Raw genomic sequence first — 22,691 nt, 5'->3', positions numbered from 1 at the left:
GTCAGAAGAGTGTATGTAGCTCACTCTCAACAACCGTTTGGAGAAAGTGAACGGTTTGCTGTTTCACTGCAGTTTTTTAGAAACATTTTTGCAGTTTCATGTAACGCGAACTCGACCCGGAGGTATTAACATGCTTTAAATGAGCACCAGTTACATTACACAAGGACACTTTCATTTTTGTAGGCATAGGGAGATTAAATGATTTGTCCAGAATCACAGGATGTTAAGCCAATGCGAGACTCAAACCTGGTTTCTCAGCTGCAAAGTCTGCAGCTCTGGATGTTAGTTTTTTAGGTCGAGCATAGGCAGCGCATGTTCTGCTCTGCAAGCCATTCTGTATTGAGTTAGGGATTTGAAGTCCTGTTAACTCTCCACCCCTATTTTTCATTGGCTTTTGTCATTGTCCTTTGTAAATGCTGGCTTCTGATTGCTTAATCACCTTGTTAGTCCCTCCTTAGTAACGCCTTGTCTTCATTTGAAACCTCCCATGGCGACTGGTCCTTTTACTTCTGTTGCATCACGGTGTGTTTTAATTTGTCTGTAAACACTATAGGGCATATTATCAAGCATGGAGATAAAATTATCGCCGCTTTAGCGGCAGAAAACTGCTGCTAAAGCGGCGATAATGGGCTTGATAATATGCCGTAGAGAATTCCAATGGAAGCCCATGTTCACACCAGAACATGGGCTTCTATTGGAATTCTCTGCGGCATATTATCAAGCCCATTATTGCTGCTTTAGAGGCAGTTTGCTGCCGCTAAAGCGGCGATAATGTTAACGCCGTTTCTTGATAATATGCCCCTATTTTCTTTGCCCTACTCCAGGCACGATCTGCTTGCCTTACATTCAGCGCGCCATGCATGCTTTCACTTTTAAAGCAGCCGGGACAATGGCAGCCGCTTCTTTGCAATGCCATAGGTCTCGCATTTACAAGAGTTTGAGCTATTGGCATTGTGAATGCCAATAGCTTAAAACTCCCGCAAATGCGAGACCTATGGCATTGCAAATATTTTTTTTATTGTCAAAGCCCTCATGCTGCACTTTTATGTGCATGAAGGCCACGCCCCTTTCTTTTGAAGAGCTGTATCTAAGGGAAGGTGTGCGAGCACTATTAAAGTGAAACCCCGGCATGGGCATTTGTTTCATGAACAGATGCTTTTTTTTTTGTAAAAGCCACCATGCCGCGGTTTCACTTTAATAGCGGCTGCGCACCTTTTGTTGGAGACCGCTTTTTAAAAAAAGGGGCACAGCCTTCATGCACGTGAAAGTGCGGCATGGGAGCTTTAACAACAAAAATATTTGCAATGCTGTGGGTCTCGGATTTGCGAGAGTTTAAGCTGTTAATATTTACAATTCCAGTAGCTCAAACTCTCGTAAATACAAGACCTATTGCATTGCAAATGCTTGTTCTATATTCTCTTTCGCTCTTGCTACCCCAGTCACTCTCCATCTCTTCCTCGCTCTCCCTCCTCATCGATGCTTTTCCCCAACCCTCGCTGACCTCTTTTGCCTTTGTTCTCTGACTTTCTGCATTTTCACAGTTAGGCCAACCTGCTTTGCGCGCCTCTCTCTTGTATTTCAAATGTACTTGGCTTGACAAAGGCCGAGGGCCCCCAAAGGCCAGCCGAGCTTGGTCCAAGTGAACACTCAGTAAAAAATGCCATGTACTTGCTGCTAAGTTCCCAGTATTAATTAATGGAATACTTTTAGTTCGTGCTGAGAGCAGGACAAGTGCAACCGTGTATGAAGCTTTCCTTTTCATAAACTACGCATCGTGTCCACGTTGGTCTGTGTGTAAGTCCAGCTCGTGGTTAGAGGGGTCAGTGGGGTTGACAGGCAAGGACAGAATGTCCTTAACCGGCTGCAAGACTTTTCGTAGTTTCCAGAACTGACGCTCTGGTGCTAAGAAAATACTTCAGATACATAGAAAAAGTTTCCTAAAGCGACAGGCGTAAGTAATATGGTAATTGTTCCGGCAAAACGAGAAGCACAGCTCCCTAAATTCCCTAAAATTCAAAATAGTATGCATTTAAAGAAGACTTGCAGCTTAGTGCTGATGCAAGGTTTCGTCACCAAGCAGGAAGCTTTGGAAGGCGAGCAGATCCTCATTTACTGGGATTTTTCCACTTTTCAGTGTTAACCGTTGTCTGCCAGTATAAATCCAAGCATTGGTTTCAGATATTTGGGGCGAACAGATTTCCATGGCAATGTATGGAAGTTCGAGCATGCAGAGTCCCAATCAGGGTTTACCGGCTCAACTTAAGTGTATTATGATCAATCAGTGAGCCACTAATATTATGACACACCAGTGACCGAAAGCACTAGTTCTCTAAAACGAACCACCCCCCCCCACCCCAAAATTACCACATTTCTAGCCTGTTCTACTCCTAGCCACCCTTAGGGCTGTTTCTGGCATGAATCCTCCCACCTCAAGAACTTCTGTATAAACTGATTACTGGGGACTGCGTGTTCTCTGGCAAACGTAAACTAGATTGTTGGATTATTCAGGATGCACTGTAGCGTCCACCCCAGACGGGGTACCCACCAGCGACTGACTACGCCACAAAATGGAGCTTAGTACTACATATCTTTATTCCTCTGTATGTAACTGCTAACTCAACATTCTAAACCAATCATCATTGCATTCTGCTCGTCACAGTTCTACGGAGTCCACCAGGAGGCAAAAGTGTTCCATAATTTCTAACTTGCAAGACGCTACATGCACCATTGCTAGCTGCCCAAAGAATGCTTCAGGTCTGTGCCTGTTCCAAATAATAGCTGTATAACCATCCCTCAGAGGTTTGTGAAGTACAGAATTGTCAATCTGAAATTCAGATATTATCGCCAGTACTGCTTGTCTAGTGGGAAGGCAGCTGAAAGAATATCCAGGTCTAGGACTGGTTCAGTTTGTTTCAGGCAGGACATCTTTTAGAGGGGGTAATGGATCCAGATCCTTAGCAATCCTATATTAATAGAGCATATCTGGTGAAGGTTACTTGTTCCTGACAATGGGAGACCCCTTCCCCATTACTAGTGCAAAGCTTTAGGATGTGCCAGAACAAGTTAATGTAGTCACTCTTTTTTATGGAAAAATTCCAATTTGTTGCTTCCTTATTGGTTTTAAGTTGCTTGTGCGAAAACAGAGGCAGATCAATAGATCCCTGTGACAGAAAGGAAGAGCATTTAACAGCCAAGACGTTTTTCGCCGCCCCACATTGGCCCTCTGGCCTGGGGCTTCCTCAGGACGAAATCCTGTTCATGACTGGATATATGTATTAACTTTGGTCTCGTATGGTCTTGAGTGTCGTCAGCATGCACATCAGTCGGCCGAGGCTTTAGTGCTTAGTGTACATTACACCCCGAGGAAGCCCCAGGCCAGAGACCAATGTGAGGGGCCGAAACACGTGTTGGCTGTTAAATGCTCTTTCTTTCTGTCACGGGGATCTATTGATCCTCCTCTGTTTTTGCACAAGCATCTTAAAATCAATAAGGAAGCAATAAATTGGAATGTTTCCATAAAAAGAGTGACTACATTAACTTGTTCTGGCACAAATCTAAAGGAAACCTTTTAGACCCGATCTCCTCTAAAGTCCACCAAAGCATTCAACCCCTTCTCTCTTGCATGTGCTCATTGACATCTTAAGGATTTGTGGGGCCCCAGGCAAGATATATTTTAGGGCCCCCTATTTGGAGCAACTTTGAATTTAATAACTCTTTTTGGCTTATTCAAGTTCTCATGATGCTAAATATTGTTGAATTACATGTTAAACCTTCACAAACAGGGACATGAAATAACAGCCTAAAGTTCATGTTTGCTAGTGTCCGCCAATCAAATAGTACCAAAAGAAAGCTTGAATAATCACTGATAAAGCTGTTTCTTTTTTACCTTGGATCAAGATATTTTTTACTTGCAACAACATCATTTTGTGTGGAGTTTAGCTTGTTACTCCCATACTCCCATTGTAGGAAAACTATTTTACGGGTGAGTACTTATTAAACTAAGACATAATTTGAATTGCTACGTGGCTTGGTTGGATGCTACTCTGTGGGAGTGCTTGGAAACATGCTGACGTCACGTGCTGTCTGTTACGGCTGCTCCGATCCCCAGGCTCCTGTCTCTCGACTCCCAGCTTTGTGGTCCACAAGCATCGGATCCAAGCTTCGGATCCAAGCTTCAGCTCCTGCTAAGAACCTAACTCCGTGCTTCACCTTGTCAATCTCCCAGCTGAGCTGAGGGGATGTGGAGCGGAGCCTAAACACAGAATGTCGCGGTGCAGCACAGCACTGCTTTAGTATTGCAGGGGGGTCCGAGCCAAGGTTTGCTGCATCTCTTTCCAGTTGCCCTGAGCCCAGCAGCCAGTTCTTGCCAGCCCCCCCATGTCCCCTTCTTCTAGAGAACACAAAAAAAGATGGATGGAGTGCTGAAACTTTTCAACCACTCTCCCCTAGTCACAGATCTGGGTATAATCCATTGTTCTTTTGCTCACCATGCCACCCCAGTTAGAACACAGCCATATGCAAATCAGTCTTGACCCTGGTCCTCATGGGAATAGTCCAGCCCAAAATACCAAGTCAGGTCCTCTCTGGACTGGAAACAAGCATCTTGGCACTGGTTTCGGGGTTTCATCCCTCAAAAGGCTAGCTTGAATCCAGTGGCACAGCGATTAAGGGTCCCACGTCTGGGACTACCCTTCCCACTTAGGGAGACAAAAGCAAAAGAAACAAATGATGGACGGAATGCTGAACAATGCAAAATTTCCCCCCCAGTCACAAAGATCTAGGCTTAATCCACTGTTCTTTTGCTCACCATGCCACCCCAGTTTGGACCCAGCCATATGCAAATCAGTCTTGACCCTGGTCCTCGTGGGGTCCAGCCCAAATCAGGATGCTTGTTTCCAATCCAGGGAGGTCCCGACTTGGCAGAACGATTGATTAAACCCAGATCTTTGTGACTGGGGGTGAATGTTTGCATTGTTCAGCATTCCGTCCATCATTTGTTCCTTTTGCTTTTCCCTCCTCCAAGAGGCCACTGGGGCAATGCGCCACAGGACGCTGGTTGCAGATCCCAGGGAGCTGGAAGATGAATGTTGTACCTACCCACTCGACTTTCTGCAATGTCTGAATCTGCTTGCACAGTGAGCAGGAATAAGCGTGGAGGCTTCAGTCAGCCAACATGAAAAGTGAGCCTGGTGGCCCTGCCGAAGTGTCCCATCTAGGCCTGGGTGCAGCTTACAAGCCAGGCTGATGTGCACTATTTGGCTCTCTCACTCACCTCTCCAGAATCTTCCTAAAAACTCCTGTTTTGGGCACCAGTAGCTGAGTGTCACCTCATTCTCCCACACAGTGTAGGAAGGAGTGGTGTAGTGGAGCTGTGGCCAGAGTTGACCAGACCAGAGTGGACCGCAGCGACGTCAGAGGCCTCAGTCTCATTGGGTAAGGATAGATCGCAGCTCTTTCCTCAGCTCCCCCCTGTTTGGAGCCCATCTTAGGGCAATGCCCCTTCGGAGGGTCCACACAGCAAACTGTGCCCACTCACCCTTTCTCGCAACCCTCTGTGGTCCCTTGCAACCTCCAGTCATCCCAGGCTTGCAGCATGTACCACAGCTATATAACATTACATCATATGCTGCATTCTGCATCACCACCACTAACCTCAGAGGACCACAAGGATGCATTAATTAACTCTAGAGCCACTCTTGGTGCCCACCCACGTGCAGGGTCGGCTCCTCCATTAGGGCGGAGGAGCGTCGCCCCACTGCTTTCTCGCAGTGCAAGAAGCAGAATCATAAAATGGTATTTTAAATACCATTTTATGTTTCTGCTTCTTGCACTGTGAGAAAGCAGAAGGGTATGCCTGGTTTGGGGTGGGTGGGTGGGCGGGTCGGGGAGTAGTGGCTTGCCCAATGCTGTGGGCCCTGACTGTTTGGGTGGCCCTCTGGGGCGGACCAAACCAGTCATGCGTACCCTGCGTTTTCTCTAGCCTACATAGAGAAAATGGCCTCACTATAGGTGCCCGGCTGGGTGCCGTCCCCACCAATAACAATGCTGCTTTTGCTGCATTGTGATTGGCTTAGGGGAGGGGAGGGAGGCTGCCTGTGCCTGCTTCCTGTTCAGCAGGAGAGCAGCAGGAAAACACGGGACCCAGTAAGGTACGTTTTTAAAATTTTAATTAAACCCCCTGCCTCCATCCCCCCGAAACTGCGCAACCCCTGTGCAACCCAACCACCCACCCCCCACCCACGAGTCATGTGCCGGCCGTGACTGCCTGCGTGTCTATTTACACATAAAGAGTAGGAAATAGAATAATAGAGCAATACACCTCAGAGGGCTTTACACCTGTAAAAGGCCCCATGTACCTCCGGCTATGTCTCGGCCCACTTCAGGGAACCGTTTGACAATTGAGGTATGAGGATAACCAAAGGTTCATCAAAAAATCTTAGCTAGCGCACACGTCTTTTTCTTCTGGGGTGGAAACTGATGCACAGACTATTCTATCAGCGATGCTCCAAACCAATGGTAAAACTGAGAGGCCCCAGGCCAATCCACGGCGAGCCATAACAGCAAGGACCATTCCGATGAAGGTATAAGGAGAAATACCAATACTCTAAATCACAAGCGCAGTGAGTATTGAGAGCCCTGAGAAGGTAACTTAAACACGGCATGCCCACCCATTCCCACACCTGCAGTGACATTCAGCAACAAAGAAAGGAGCAAGTACAATGGCGAAACTCCAGCTCCCGGGAAAAAAATCTTGATATATGACTTTTTGAACAAAAAAATGCCTCAGGCACACACCCCTGACCTAAGACAACAATGGGACCCCCTAGAAACTACAGAAGATCTTGCAGCTATGGTGAACGCCCAAAAGACACAACACAGCTTATAATTGCGCTCCTCAAACAAAACAGTGAGCGCAACTCACCCGTCCCCTTGCGGAGGGGAGACACTACAATTCTTGAAATCTCCTCTTCAGACAGCTTGTCTGACATTGTGTTGACAGAGATTGACCTCACAACTATGGCAGTGGGAAAGGTCCAGATGGATGAGAACACTATTTATACTACTAGCACTACTGCTGCCACGCTTGCTAGCAACCCCTGTGTGTTAAACTCTTGCCCTCTTAATACTGATTTTCAGCTGCAACCATCAACTCCTCTGATAATGCCACATACCATCACGTTGGTTGCTCATATTCATATCTCTGGAGTGCAAAGAAGTCAATCCCGTCTGCAGTGCACCAGTGGAGGAAATCTAAAATCAGCATCGCTGACTTGCACTGCGTGGGACCAGTGGGTTTGGCCTCATATCACAATCGGCACAGAGCCACCCTTTGTATGGAGGGCCATAATGGTATGACAACCAGCGTAGATGAAGATACTCAGCAGCAAAATTTCCAACCGCTAACATCACAGGGCCAAATTTACATCGGGAGCCCAAGTGAACAGGGAAAGTCAAACCAGGCAACTACCCAAACTCATAGGGAGCAAAGCAATCTACTTGCCTCAATAAACGGCACCTTAGTTGCCACAACAAGTGTGTTAACTTGGCAATCAGATAAATTGGAACTGCAGCTTGACCTGATACAAGACCTAGCTACATCAGTAGCAAAAATGGAGACCAAGCTCAACTCTTTGGAAAAGGGAGCACAAGGCACTAGTTCAATTGAAAAAGACATGTCATGTACTTTGTGCGCTTGCGATCTGATAGCGGAAAAACTATGCACCCTCCCTGATGTCCTAAACTCCATGATACTGGGCCTGAAACTTGCCTTCCCATCCACAACTAAAAGCAGGTCTTTTCATCTCAGCACCACTAATAAATATCGGGATCAGGTCCTCAGAGGCAAAAGCCAACTAAAAAATGGGCCAAAGGGACAAAGTAGGGGTAGTGAGAGCCTTGCAACTAGGCAAGGCCGCATTACAATTCGACCAACCAACTAATTTCCACATGATTCCAGAGGCATATGCTAGCAAGTTAGGTGTTCAAGCTTCCAAAGTGACTGAAGCAGAATTTGAGGGAATTAGTCTATCAGGAATCAGTAATGGTAAAACGGAATCCATGGAGAACTGATAGGTCACAGCTCTCTCAAAGAGAACAAAATAGAGGCAAAAAATGCCAAAAACAAAGCAGTAGAAGACCGACTCTTAACGCACCACATAAATGATCAAAAGACAGATGGTGCAGAAGGAGATGACTTAATGGCTTGGATAATTAAGTTGCTGAAAACAGGGCTTCAGTTAGAAGAGACGGAACAAGAGTTGAGGAAGGACATACAGAGAATACATAGGGATCCTTTCAGGCTCAATCCTAATAGGAGTAAGCCCAGTAAAATCTTGGTAAATTTTCTTACTTACTCTTTGAAAGAAAAGGCATTATCCCGAGCTCTGAAAATGAAAACAGTAAAGGTAGAAGGAATATCTTGTGAAATAAGGTCGGACATTTCCTACATTACTTCCAACAGACAGTGGGAGTTGGGAAAGAGAATGGACCAGTTGAAAGGGCTAGTTGCCAGTGTGCAGATGAAATTTCCGCTGTGTTAAAAGTTATGCTGAATATTAAAATGCATAATTTTTGAGTGGTGAGCGATGTAGACGACTTTATAAGGTCTTGTAAATAGTTTGTAAATAAATTCTCAACATATGTTTTAGGTAGTTAGACAGGAATAGTAATAAATAGTGGTTGCAATGTAAAATTAGATGTTAGAGGTAAGATAAAGATTGAAACACACCTGGGGGAAAACCCATAGGCTTAGGTTTAGGTCTAGGCCATTAGAAAGGGGGGAGGGTTCTTCATGGGGGGGAGAGAGGAAGATAGAGGTCACAGGGTGGGGAGCATTAGGGAAAAAAGAAAAAAAAATCCTCTGAAGTCTCAGGTTCGCTAGTTAAGATGCTCATTAGAATAGAAATATGGGAAAATGACAAGGATGAAGTTTGAAAATTTTATCTTGGAACGTTAATGGGTTAAGGGTGAGGCCAAGAAGAGAGCGTATCCTCCAATATATAAAAGATTGTAATGCCCAGATCTGTGTGCTTCAGGAGACGCACCCGTCAGAGAAATGCCAATACTCTAAATCACAAGCGTAGTGGGTATTGAGAGCCCTGAGCAGGTAACTTACAGCACGGCATGCCCACCCATTCCCACACCTGCAGTGACATTCAGCAACAAAGAAAGGAGCATGTACATGGGCGAAACGCCAGTACCCGGGAAAAAAATCTTGATATATGACTTTTTCAACAAAAAAATGCCTCAGGCACACAACCCTGACCTAAGACAACAATGGGACCCCCTAGAAACTACAGAAGATCTTGCAGCTATGGCGAACGCCCAAAAGACACAACACAGCTTATAATTGCGCTCCTCAAACAAAACAGTGAACGCAACTCACCCGTCCCCTTGTGGAGGGGAGACACTACAATTGTCGAAATCTCCTCTTCAGACAGCTTGTCTGACATTGTGTTGACAGAGATTGACCTCACAACTATGGCAGTGGGAAAGGTCCAGATGGATGAGAACACCATTTATACTACTATCACTACTGCTGCCACTCTTGCTAGCAACCCCTGTGTGTTAAACTCTTGCCCTCTTAATACTGATTTTCAGCTGCAAACATCAACTACTCCTCTGATAATGCCACATACCATCACGTTGGTTGCTCAGATTCATATCTCTGGAGTGCAAAGAAGTCAATCCCGTCTGCAGTGCACCAGTGGAGGAAATCTAAAATCAGCATCGCTGACTTGCACTGCGTGGGACCAGTGGGTTTGGCCTCATATCACAATCGGCACTGAGCCACCCTTTGTATGGAGGGCCATAATGTTATGACAACCAGCGTAGATGAAGATACTCAGCAGCAAAATTTCCAACCGCTAACATCACAGGGCCAAATTTACATCGGGAGCCCAAGTGAAGAGGGAAAGTCAAACCAGGCAACTACCCAAACTCATAGGGAGCAAAGCAATCTACTTGCCTCAATAAACGGCACCTTAGTTGCCACAACAAGTGTGTTAACTTGGCAATCAGATAAATTGGAACTGCAGCTTGACCTGATACAAGACCTAGCTACATCAGTAGCAAAAATGGAGACCAAGCTCAACTCTTTGGAAAAGGTAGCACAAGGCACTAGTTCAATTGAAAAAGACTTGTCATGTACTTTGTGCGCTTGCGATCTGATAGCGGAAAAACTCTGCACCCTCCCTGATGTCCTAAACTCCATGATACTAGACCCGAAACTTGCCTTCCCATCCACAACTAAAAGCAGGTCTTTTCATCTCAGCACCACTAATAAATATTGGGATCAGGTCCTCAGAGGCAAAAGCCAACTAAAAAATGGGCCAAAGAGACAAAGTAGGGGCTGTGACAGCCTTGCAACTAGGCAAGGCTGCATTACAATTCGATCAACCAACTAATTTCCACATGATTCCAGAGGCATATGCTAGCAAGTTAGGTCTTCAAGCTTCCAAAGTGACTGAAGCAGAATTTGAGTGAATTATTCTATCAGGAATCAGTAATGGTAAAACGGAATCCATGGAGAACCGATAGGTCACAGCTCTCTCAAAGAGAACAAAATAGAGGCAAAAAATGCCAAAAACAAAGCAGTAGAAGACCGACTCTTAACGCACCACATAAATGATCAAAAGACAGAAGGTGCAGAAGGAGATGACTTAAAGGCTTGGATAATTAAGTTGCTGAAAACAGGGCTTCAGTTAGAAGAGACGGAACAAGAGTTGCGGAAGGACATACAGAGAATACATAGGGATCCTTTCAGGCTCAATCCTAATAGGAGTAAGCCCAGTAAAATCTTGGTAAATTTTCTTACTTACTCTTTGAAAGAAAAGGCATTATCCCGAGCTCTGAAAATGAAAACAGTAAAGGTAGAAGGAATATCTTGTGAAATAAGGTCGGACATTTCCTACATTACTTCCAACAGACAGTGGGAGTTGGGAAAGTGAATGGACCAGAGCTAGTTGCCAGTGTGCAGATGAAAGTTCCGCTGTGTTAAAAGTTATGCTGCATAATAAAATGCATAATTTTTGAGTGGTGAGCGATGTAGACGACTTTATAAGGTCTTGTAAATAGTTTGTAAATACATTCTCAACATATTTTTTAGGTAGTTAGACAGGAATAGTAATAAATAGTGGTTGCAATGTAAAATTAGATGTTAGAGGTAAGATAAAGATTGAAACACACTTGGGGGAAACCCCATAGGCTTAGGTTTAGGTCTAGGCCATTAGAAAGGGGGGAGGGTTCTTCATAGGGGGGAGAGAGGAAGATAGAGGTCACAGGGTGGGGAGCATTAGGGAAAAAAGAAAAAAAATCCTCTGAAGTCTCAGGTTCGCTAGTTAAGATGCTCATTAGAATAGAAATATGGGAGAGAGACAAGGATGGAGTTTGAAAATGTTATCTTGGAACGTTAATGGGTTAAGGGTGAGGCCAAGAAGAGAGTGTATCCTCCAACATATAAAAGATTGTAATGCCCAGATCTGTGTGCTTCAGGAGACGCACCTGTCAGAGAAAGAGTGCAAGGAAGTATTTAAGTCCCAAAAATGGGTGCAGCAAATGGTGTGTACGAAGCAAACTATAGTAACCAAAGGAGTGGTGATATTAGTAAAACAAGACCCAAACATTTCTATTATACAAAGCAACTCAGACTCAGGTGGCAAATGGGTCACAGTCAAATTGAAAGTGAAGGTACAAAGTTTTATGTTAGCAGGATATTACGGGCCGAATGTGGATGACATAGCACCACTACAAGAGTTACTAGCGGAGTTATCTTGCTCCTCAGACCCAGTTATTTGGGCGGGGGATTTCAATGTGGCCTTGGATAGTACTTTAGATAGATCAGCAGGTAGTAGAGCAGGTGTAAACCCCAAAATGAGGGGGCAGATAAAATATATGGTGAAGAAATTGGGATTATAAAATGGTTGGAGATGGAGGATGGGAGATAAAAAAGAATATACTTATGCAAACAAGAAATGTCACCATCAGTCAAGGATAGACTATATTTTGTTAGATTTAGGTTTGCTGGAACAAGTCAGGAGTATTGCACATATTGGGATTCACTTGTCTGATCACTCAGCAAATCTATTGGAGATTTGCCTCGAGGAAGAAAGGTCCCCCCGAGATGGACATTAGACCGCACCCTGTTTTTAGATAAATAAATTGTGAGGAGATTAAAGGAAGATACAGTAGAATTGTTTTATTTTAATTGGGTTCAGCGTCGGCAGCGGTGGTATGGGATTCTTACAAAGTGTACTTGAGGGGGAAGTTAATAAACTATGTGGTTGGGAAGAGGAGAGTTCTTCGGGAAGAGATAGGAGAAGTGGAGAAAAGGATAAGAGTACTAGAAGGAGAACTGGTTAACAACAGTCAGAGGGAGGCCAAACAGATCAAATTAACAGACTTGAAAATTAAACTTGCCGGCATTTTGGATAAGAGGGTGAGGGAAATGTGGGAGAGAATCAAGCTAACACAGTTTGAATATGGGGAAAATTGTGGAAAATTGCTAGCTTGGCAGACAAGAAAAGACCAGGTGAGAATTTTAATACAAGAGATAAAATGTCAGAATAGGGGCAAGGTATTAACTAATAGAAAAGAGATTGAAGAGGCTTTTGATAATTATTTTGGTACTCTGTATGAAGAAGGATTGGTGTCATCGGAAGAAAAGAGAAATAGGTGGCTTAGAGAGGGGGAGATAGTGACATTGGAGGACGAAAAAAACGTGTTATTGAACACTCAAATTCAGGAGGGGGAGGTAGAACAGGCACTGAAGAAGGACAAGCGGGGGAAGGCATCCAGTCCAGACAGCCTGCCCTTAGAAGTTTACATTACACTAAAAGAGGTGTTGACCCCAATCTTGACAAGATTGTTTAATGAGTTATTTATGCAAGGGTTATCCCAACCAGAATCCTGGTCAGAAGCTACAATCTCATTAACCTTAAAACCAGGCAAGAGTAAAAATAGTTGTGAATCTTATAGGCCGGTGTTGCTTTAAAATTGCGATCATAAGATTTTTTCTAAAATCCTGTCAGACAGACTGAAAGGCCTAATGGGAGATTTAATACACATAGATCAAAAAGGCTTCATGCAAGGAACGTCGCTACATGAGTTAACTTACTCTCTGATAGGGGCAATAGATCTGGTGGAAACAAATAATACACCCTAGCGGTTATTGCCTTGGATGCCACCAAGGCATTTAATCGTGTAAATTGGGCTTTCTTGACATCCGTTATGGAAACTGCTAAATTGGGTGATAGGTTCTGCAGAACAATTGATGGGTTCTATAAGTCACCAAAGGCAAGAGTTTTAGTAAATGGAGCATTAACATCAGCTTTTAATATAAATAGAGGGACAAGACAAGGATATCCGTTGTCTCCATTATTGTTTAATCTATATATAGAACCATTAGTAAAAGAATTGAGGGCAGAGCCGCAGATAATCCCATTCCAATGCAACGATTGATCTAAGAAGCTGGCATTATATGCTGATGACTTGTTGATATATATGGCGGATCTTGAGAACACAATGAAGTATGTAGTAAAAATTGCAGAAGAATTTGGGAAAGTATCAGGGTACGAAAAAAATAGAGATAAATCAGAGATTATGGTGTGAAACCTAGACGGAGGGGCAGAAAATCTACAACTGAAATTAGATACTTGGGAGTGAGAGTGACTCAAGATATCAACAAATTAGCAGAAACTAATTTCAACAGGGTGAAAAAAGAAATTTGTGATTTAATGTTAAGTTGGATGCACTTACCTCTGACTACCTTTGGTAGAGTTAATTTAGTGATAATTATTTTATTACCAAAGCTGACCTTCCTTTTTAATGCTATACCTCTACTGTTCAAAGAAGCGGGGCTTATGAAGTTGCAGGCTAAGATTGGGTCCTTCATCTGGGCAGCAAAAGGTCCCCGAATATCGTGGAAAAAGCTGCGGAGGAGGAAAGAGAAAGGAGGCCTGACTCTGCCAGATTTGCAACTATATACATGGGCGTTCCATCTTAAGAATAATAGGATGCTCCTGGATAGGACATTAGATTCAGAAATAGGCAAGCTGTTTACGGGACTGCTCAAAGAGGTAGAAGGAAGAGCCTCGGGATTTATGATGAAATATGAAGATCCCAGATATTTAAAAAAAAAGTTAGGCTGAAGATTCTCAGAGGAGTGGCAGAAACCTGGTACAGAATTAGAAGGAGATTGAAATGGATGTATTACAGCCCCTTGGCTCCTATTTGGGACTCGCCTGGATCACCGGAATGGTCAAAAGATAAACTTGCCGTGGCATTAAGGACAACCGGAGTGGGAAGATGGGAGGATTTATTAGAAGGAAAACTGATGATTTCATCTGAGATCTTTCAAAACAAAACAAACTATTGTGTTTCAAGATTTAAGTATCTCCAAATCCAAAGTTGGGTCCAAGCATCAGAAAACATGATAGGAGAAACCAATGAACTGGAGGAAATGCTGATTCTGGACGACCCCAGGAAGAAGGAAACATCGTGTTGGTACTGGCGAATGATGGAAGAGTTGGAGGGGGGAGTTTACCCAACCACAAAACTTATGAGAGATGGACTTGCCTGGAGCAACGCTGGAAAAATTATGGCAAGTATCATTTACTACACTTTATAAAATGATCAAACCAGCCTATTTAAAGAGAAATCACCTTTTTCCATCTATATAGAGTTTATTGGACTCCGAATAAGCTGTCGAAAGTTGGGAACAGAGGAGAGATGGCATGCACCAAATGTGGCTTGAAGTTGGCGAATGATATACATATGTTCATGGGGTGTCCAAAGATTTAGGTATTTTGGGGAGAGGTGTATAGAGCCTTGGCTGAAATTCTGAAGAAACAGATTCAGGTAAGCCCTCTCCTAACATTTTTTGGGGTGGACAGCGAGTTAGTTGGAGATGAGCAAAAATTAATATTTTATGCTATGTTGTTGGCGAGAAGAGAGTTATGCAAAAAGTGGACTAGCCCCTTTTCTCCTACTTATATAGAGTGGAAAACATCTTTGAAATACAATTTAAATCTGGACGCAATATCCTTAGATAGGAGAAGGTATGCCTTTTGGCGTCCGGTAGTGGAATGGCTGGAGAGGTAGGAAGGGCGGTCCCATGATTATGCCTAAAAAGCAGACCTCGGAAAAATGCACAAGCCTATCCTAAATCCCTCATATCTCTCATGGAAGGTCGGTACCTAAGATATGGTTGATGGGTGAGAGAGTCAAAAGATGGGAAGTCTGGCTATATGAATTGCACTTGGCAGGTCTCTTGAAAATTAAGGCAAGTATCAGAACCTTGCTCTCACGGCACGATAAAGGGCAGTTTCGGACGAAGGTGCTTGAAAGGTAATCTGAGGCTAAAGAGGACAAAAAAAAAGAAAAAAAGACATCTGATGAAAACTCACCTACTGCATACCCGATGTTCGAGTATAGAGTGTTTAGAGAAGAAGGAAGCAGAACCCCTGATCGTAACTGGTGCATAACTCACAATATCCATCATAATATCCATCAGAGGGAGCAATGATATTCTGAGCTGTTATTAAGATTGTTCCAGGCAATTCCAAATCTGTCAAACGTCACCTCTGAGGACATCTTGAGTGTCGAGTTGAAAGTAATGCCGGAGTGCAACAAAGGCAGAGAATCAACAATATTAACACTCAAATTGTCTCTATTGGCAGAAGTAATACTGATGTGCAAGTTGACCTTTGAGGAACAGGGGATCATGACATAAACAATTACAGTTTCCAAGTATCCAGCCCCACTGAAACACCAAATGAACTGAAAAATTCCAAAGCTCATTCATACAGTGCCTTAAGGGGGACTGGGCACTTGCAAAAATTCCAACCCCAAGGAAATATGCGTATAGCCAATTTCACCCAATTAAAGGGGCCTAACCAGGAGAGTTGCCCAAGAAACAACTGAGGGAAAGTGTACAACAGACTGGAGTTGGAGACCATCTGCTTTGCCCAATGATACTCAGAACTGCTCCTAGCATCAGTAACTAGGCCCTAGAAAGACATCAATAACTAAAATTGTCATCTTTAAACTCGCTCCTAATGGATGCTGATCTACTGTGCCTCCAAGAAACATGGTCAACAAGTTCCATAATATCCCGGGTTTTTGCAAAATAATAAAGCTGCAAAGAAAACCAACATTTTTGGAGGCCCCCTGGAGGGTTCTCCATATACCTCAACATTGGCTTGGATCTAAAAGCCAAAGAATTATCAGCCTCTGATGAAATGTTACAAATGACTATACTTGGCGGCTTTAAGGAAAATGATTTCCGACCAAGGATTTAGCTGGTTAACATCTCTTTTAATTCTTTTGGCCCTGAGTGAACGGAAAGACTGACCCTGCTCTGTGATAAGTTAGACATAACGCTATGTGACCATGTTAACTATGATTTAATAATTTGCTGGGACTTCAACCTATGTCTTCTGGGTGTTGCCTCGGCGTGTTGTGTGCTAACAAACTCCCCAACTGACTTGCTCTAAAGCTTCCTAAATAAACATGGTCTCAAGTCCATTCAGCACATAGTAGAAAATTCACCTATGCAATCAAAGTTTCCAAAGACATTCAAGGGAATAGGCACCATTGATTACGTCTTTGCCTCAGCTAAAATTGACGAGCATTTGGAGAGTTTGAAATCCTCTCACTACAATAAAGTGATCACCTCCCACTTCGCACACTATTGAACTTCAGCTCAGCGAAGTGTGAACACCAGATAACATTGAGTATCTCACAAGGCGATTAAACTCTACACTTAATCCGCAGTTTCTTCGCAAGACTTAATGTCTGGAAATCAGACAATAGTTTGACACGTACGACTCATAATGGCAAACATCTGTTGGCCAACTGGGAGTCCATTATTAAGGATATCCATCTAACTTTAGAATCTGCTCTAGCTCCTCATAGGCTCTCCATAAAAAACTCTCAAACAAACTGAACCATAATGGATAGTAAGCAGAACATCCGCAGGCTGAGGAAACTAAAACCAAAAACACACAACCTGCAAACCAAAGCTGATCAGCAGTCGACATTGCAGACCTTAACAAAGCAACATGAGTGACTTTTCTGGTCTACAAAAAGTCGACAAAAGAACATATCTACTCACTTATGGGTAAATGTAGCCAGGCTGACCTATGGAGATACATCAAAAACAAAATGTGCCAGGAAACCACTACAAACAATGCAATAGACGAAACCATGAGTGATTAGCACACAAAAAAGCTGTATCTGGCTGAAATATCGTGTGACTCCTTGGCGAATACATTATGTATCCCAGATGAGTCCTCAGACAAGTAGCCAATGTTAACAAAGAACATTACTCAAAGAATACTGTCTAAAACAAGGGCAACAAGTGCCTCTGGACCAAACGGGATCCCAGCCCAAGTTTTTAAAGATGACACCTACCTCTGGTCTATAATACCCTTCCCGCTGTACCACACATGCTCACTGACCAGTCAAGTTCCAGAGAGCTGGAGGGGCTTAATCCTATATCCAATATTCAAGAAAGGAGATAGATAGAATCCAGCCAACTATCGCCTGATCGCCCTTCTTGATATTGAAGCCAAAGCATATGCTTCTGCCCTCTTAAAATAACTGGAGTGTTGGGTGGTGGCTAATGAGATTATTCAGTTCTGTCAAACATGCTTCAGGACAACATAGTCGCACTCTCTTACCTAATTCACCAACTGACCAGTCAGACGTCCTCCCCCCTCTACGCATGCTTTGTTGATTACTCGACAGAATTTGATTCAGAGGATGGGGCAACCTATGGAGAAAACCTCAGGCCTAGGATATCCTGATCAATCTGCTTAATGTGATTATCTCCTAGTACACCACAACATGGGTGAGGATTAAGCTGTCCCAAAGGAAAATCTCCACGAATACCAAATTAAAGCAGGGCTGTGTCGTTACTCCTATGCTATTTAATCTGTATACTGAGGACATGTCAGCGGCCCTAAAACATGCTAATTTAATCCCGCCATAAATTGGAGAGGTTAAGATCACTACACTGCAGTATGCAGATGATATTGATACAGGACCACTCCAAAATTGGGATGCAGAAAGCCCTAAACGTCCTCCACAAGTGCAACAAGGCAAATAAAATGACGGCAAATGAGTAAAAAATAAAAGTCATAAACTTTGGGAGGTCAACCAAGAAATCAAACTACTGCTGGCCCATGGACCCCAAAACATCACTGGGACAAAATCTTACAACTACTTGGGCAGTTGGGTCTCCACAAACGGCCATATAAAACAACACTTGAGCCACCTTAAAGCAAAGGCCACACTAGTAAATACTAGACTTTGCCAACTTAACACTGTATTAGAAAGCCCTTCTTCTGTTCTGTCACAATTCAAAGGGTGATCAGGGCTACCCTACTACCTGCGATCACTACGGCCATGAAGCCTTTCCGGGGCAACTTACCAAAATCACAGAACAGCTCCATTTAAAAGCATATTAGAAAGTCTTTAGGTTGCCCCAATATGTAAGAGGTTGTTTGATAAGACTTGAATTCGAGTTGGAGGGCCAAGTAAAGGCCAAAATGGGCGCCTTTCTAAAATACTACTATAACAGATGTATTACGGCCACGCCTAACACCCTGAAGTCTGTGATACAGAATATATTTAAATCTAAGAATAGCCTTGGTGCTATTATCGAAACATGTTAGCTGACGTCCTCTAACGAATGCATTGTCAAAATTAAGCGACATGGGCAAACTAAATAACACATCGATATTAGAAACAATTGCAATTTCGTATGGCAATAATGATCCACCCTACTTATAGCTGCAACCAGACCTTCTTTGCTCCATTGGGAAAGCCTGTCTGAGCAAATATTGACTGCAAGGTTGATTGGTCTTCAAATTAAAGAAAGATATCATTCCTAACTGGCCCTCCCTTTCCAAGATTAGGAAGTGCAGGCTGTCTGGATACAAAAGAGAATCTTTTAACCACTGATTATACTGCTGACAGACGCTGCTCCTGCCAGGCATTTTCTGCTGAAACCCCTCTTCCTAAGCCACAGCATAATGAAGTAATGAAGCTAGAAATGTTGTCCTTATCATGATGGGGCCTACAGAATTTGCTAGATTTGGTAAATAAATACATGAGAGTGGTATATGACCTTTTTAACAACCTCAACAAGACTGCCCAAACTTAAATCTGGAACGGATAAAATCCATCCGCAGAAAGCTTGGAGCAGGATGCAGCTTCTGGTGTCTACCATGTGTAAGACCATGCAGCTTATCTGAATGTTGTCTAGCATTTTGCAATACAATCATAAAACCTGTGTCAAACGCCTGTTTTACTTCCCTTGCAATACCCAGTACGTACGCATTATTGTGGCCATGCCCAACTTTGCTGCTATGCACCTCATCTAAGAATTTTGCACACTATGGCTATTTTCCTTTATCATAAAGCACTAATTTCTTGATAGCCACTTCAAAGTCTTTCCATGTTTTTAGACATTTCTATATATGGTGCTATCTGCACTGTGTTGACTGTTACTGCTTTGGCTTTATCACCTCACTTCTAATAACCTTGGTATTCACATTTATTTTTAGTAATCTGCACTTGCATTGTCTATGGCCAATCTCATTGTCTTTCTAAGTCTATAAAATGTTATTTGATAATATTGTTTTAAAACCCTTTTCTAAGGTATTCTTACTTCTTTTATGGGCTTGTGTTACATAAATACTGCTTTTTTTATCAACATTTCATTAATTGCTCTTTTTAGAGAATCCGCACTGAGGTTGTTAAGATTTTTTTTATTAATACAATAAAAAACCTATGATGTAAAAAACAGACATATGCACTCAACACCTGCAATTGTAGCTTTAGTGGCCAGAATTTTGTATTCACAAATATATCCCCCTTTAATATTGGCATTCTTGCTGCACACTCGGCAAAATCATTCACTGCTCTGAGGATTTTCAACATTCCATTGGTTAAAATCTAATAGATGTAGGAAACTTTGCAGATGCCCCACCACTTTTTGCAACCATTTGAACTACTAGATGCTGGTTTTCGACTCTGACAGTGCACTGAAGCCTGCTAACCAGGCTGCAGCACCAGTGTTCTTTCTCCTAAAACTGACAAATGTTTAATTGGAACCCAAATGGTAAGGACTCTAGCACCCCTGTAAGTCCCTAATAAATGCTGCCCTGGTACCCGGGGCATGCGTACTAAAGAGGGTCCCTAAGGGCTGCATCATGTGTTAGGCCACCCTAAAGGACCCACACGCAACCTACATGCAGACTGCCATTGCAGAATGCATGAAATGTTGCAAACCATTGTGAAAACACGACATTGCCCACTCCTTGTGAGCAATGCCAAAGTACACTATATGTACTATATGTGAGTTACACTTACAGCAGGCATTGTAAGCCCTAACGCAGGGTGCATTATATTACACGTGAGGGCACATCTGCATGAGCAGATGTACCCCCGTGATGTCTAGCTGCATTACTAGCCACTACAAGTGATCAGAAAGCCCTGTTAAAGGTATGTACTTGACACTGGTCAGTACCAGTTGCCCAGCTGCATGATTGCTTCACTTAAAATATTGGTGCTTGATATCATACAACTAATCTTGATAAATCCATACTGATGCCAGTATCGGATATATGAATATATGCACCCAGAGGGCACTTTAGAGGTACCCCCTATATCCCTACTAGTCACTTAGTGCGCTGGCTGACTGGTATTATCTAGCCTTCCACCACAGGTGAGTTTCTGCAGGTTTGAGCACGCGCTCTCGGAGGCCAGGAGCAATGCCTGTCCGGAAGAAGGTGATCACACCTCCTCCAGCAGGATGCCTAGTGCCACCTATGATATGTGACCATGGCTCCCCCCCCCCAGACATGGAAAATGCCACTCCTGTCCTGAGGCGCGTTTGGTACCAGAGCAGGTGGGAATTTAGATATTCCAGAGGTGTGTTTCACTTACAGGCTAGTCACACCCCTAAGGTGGGCTACATGAAGTAGAGAGCCAGGGAAGGGTTTCACCACCTTAGTTTTGGTGTAAATAGTGAATTCTGTGTCAGGGTTATACCCCCTTCTCATAGGAAGTGGTCATATAGGGGTTGTAGCCACCACAGTAATAAGTAGCCCATTGGCTACTACCATACACTTCCCTAATCACCCTTAAATTGAGTATTTAGCCCCCCCCCCCCACACCAGAGCAACAGATTCATCTACCTGGGAACAGAAAAAGGACAAAGAAGAGCTGTCACTGCAAGAACTGAGGACTAACCCTGAACTTGGAGCAAAACCCTGCCTGGCTGCTGGGACCTTGACAATTGCAAAGATCCGACTCGTCCAAAAGATGTGCATCTTCCCCAACATTTGGAGGACTGTTCAGCACTTCTCTAACCATTTAGCATCTCCCTTGGGGTGGAGGAGCCAACCCCTTGCATCTGCAGGCATTGACCACACTTTTCCGGTACCTCGTTTTGCTAGCCATCAGGCCCACTAAGGCAACATCATATCAGGAGCAGGTTTTGGTGATCCCAGGAAGTCAGCCCTGTCTCTCCACCAAGTTTCAAGATGCTGGACTTTCCAGGGGCCACCATGCACCAATACCCTGGGGACTGAAGCAATTGCGGCAGCCAAAACTTGTTGGTGTCCAGTCCGGGCACCATTCCCAGCAGATCTGTAAGATGAGGGACTTCAAAACTGATGAGGATTACATGGAGATTGGCCCTGGTCTCTTGCTTTCCTCCCCTCTACATGTCTAACCGAGAACCGTGAGAGCCTCCAATGCAAGGGACCAGTCAACCAAACACCTCCCTCTGCACCTGAGCCCCACAGCTTGGGTTCACAACAACCGACTAGGTCATCCGTGCTCCACAGACCCTCACGAGCCGAGACCTCCACCATGTTTGTCCCTCCCTTGCAGCCTTTGTTTTCAAGTGCCCATTGCTTACAACAGTGTAGCGTTCGACGCTACCAACCCCTCCGGCACCTCTGCTGCAGGACACACCAGGGCAGGTAAACTAAATCTGCTGGTAGTTCTTTGGACCTTGGCCCCCTAGCACCATAAGTTCCAAATGGCACTCTGTTGAGAGGCTGCATGGGTAAATAAGTGGGTGTGTGTGTACTGTATGAGTGAGTGGTTGTGTGAGTATGTGTTTGGGTCAGTGGCTGTCACAGTGGTAAGGGTGAGTGAATGGGTGTGTGAGCTGCTGTATGGATGAGTGAGCAGTTGCATTGGTGTGTGAGTGGGTGTATGAGTGGTTGTGTGGGTGTGTGAGTGGATGTGTGAGTGTTTCTGTGGATGATGTTCAAAATGACTCCAAGCACTCAAAATCAAGAAAACAAGTATGATTGTATGTAGCAGTGTCCAATGTCTTTTATTCAGACATCCAAGCTTTCTTTGGATTTATAGTTCACCATACATGTCATTCCTTGACATCACTACATGAAATAGTGGTTGTTATCTTTTAGGCCCTTATTCTAGGCCAACACATACTAGCTTGAACTAACCACATACAACTAGGGGACGTATTTGGGAATACACAGGCTTTTACGAGGATTGAGCACATACGGGTGACCTTTATCTATGGGCTTTATCGCTTTCCTATTTTTACTTTTTGTTTCCTCCATGCTGTACAGAGGTACCCATGGACCGAATTACTGTGCATGGCACAATTTGGTGATATACTTTCGAGATGGGTTTAATTC

The sequence above is a fragment of the Triturus cristatus genome, chromosome 3_1 (assembly GCF_964204655.1).
Source record: "Triturus cristatus chromosome 3_1, aTriCri1.1, whole genome shotgun sequence".
NCBI classification, from domain to species: domain Eukaryota; kingdom Metazoa; phylum Chordata; class Amphibia; order Caudata; family Salamandridae; genus Triturus; species Triturus cristatus.
This window is presented reverse-complemented; position numbering follows the sequence as displayed.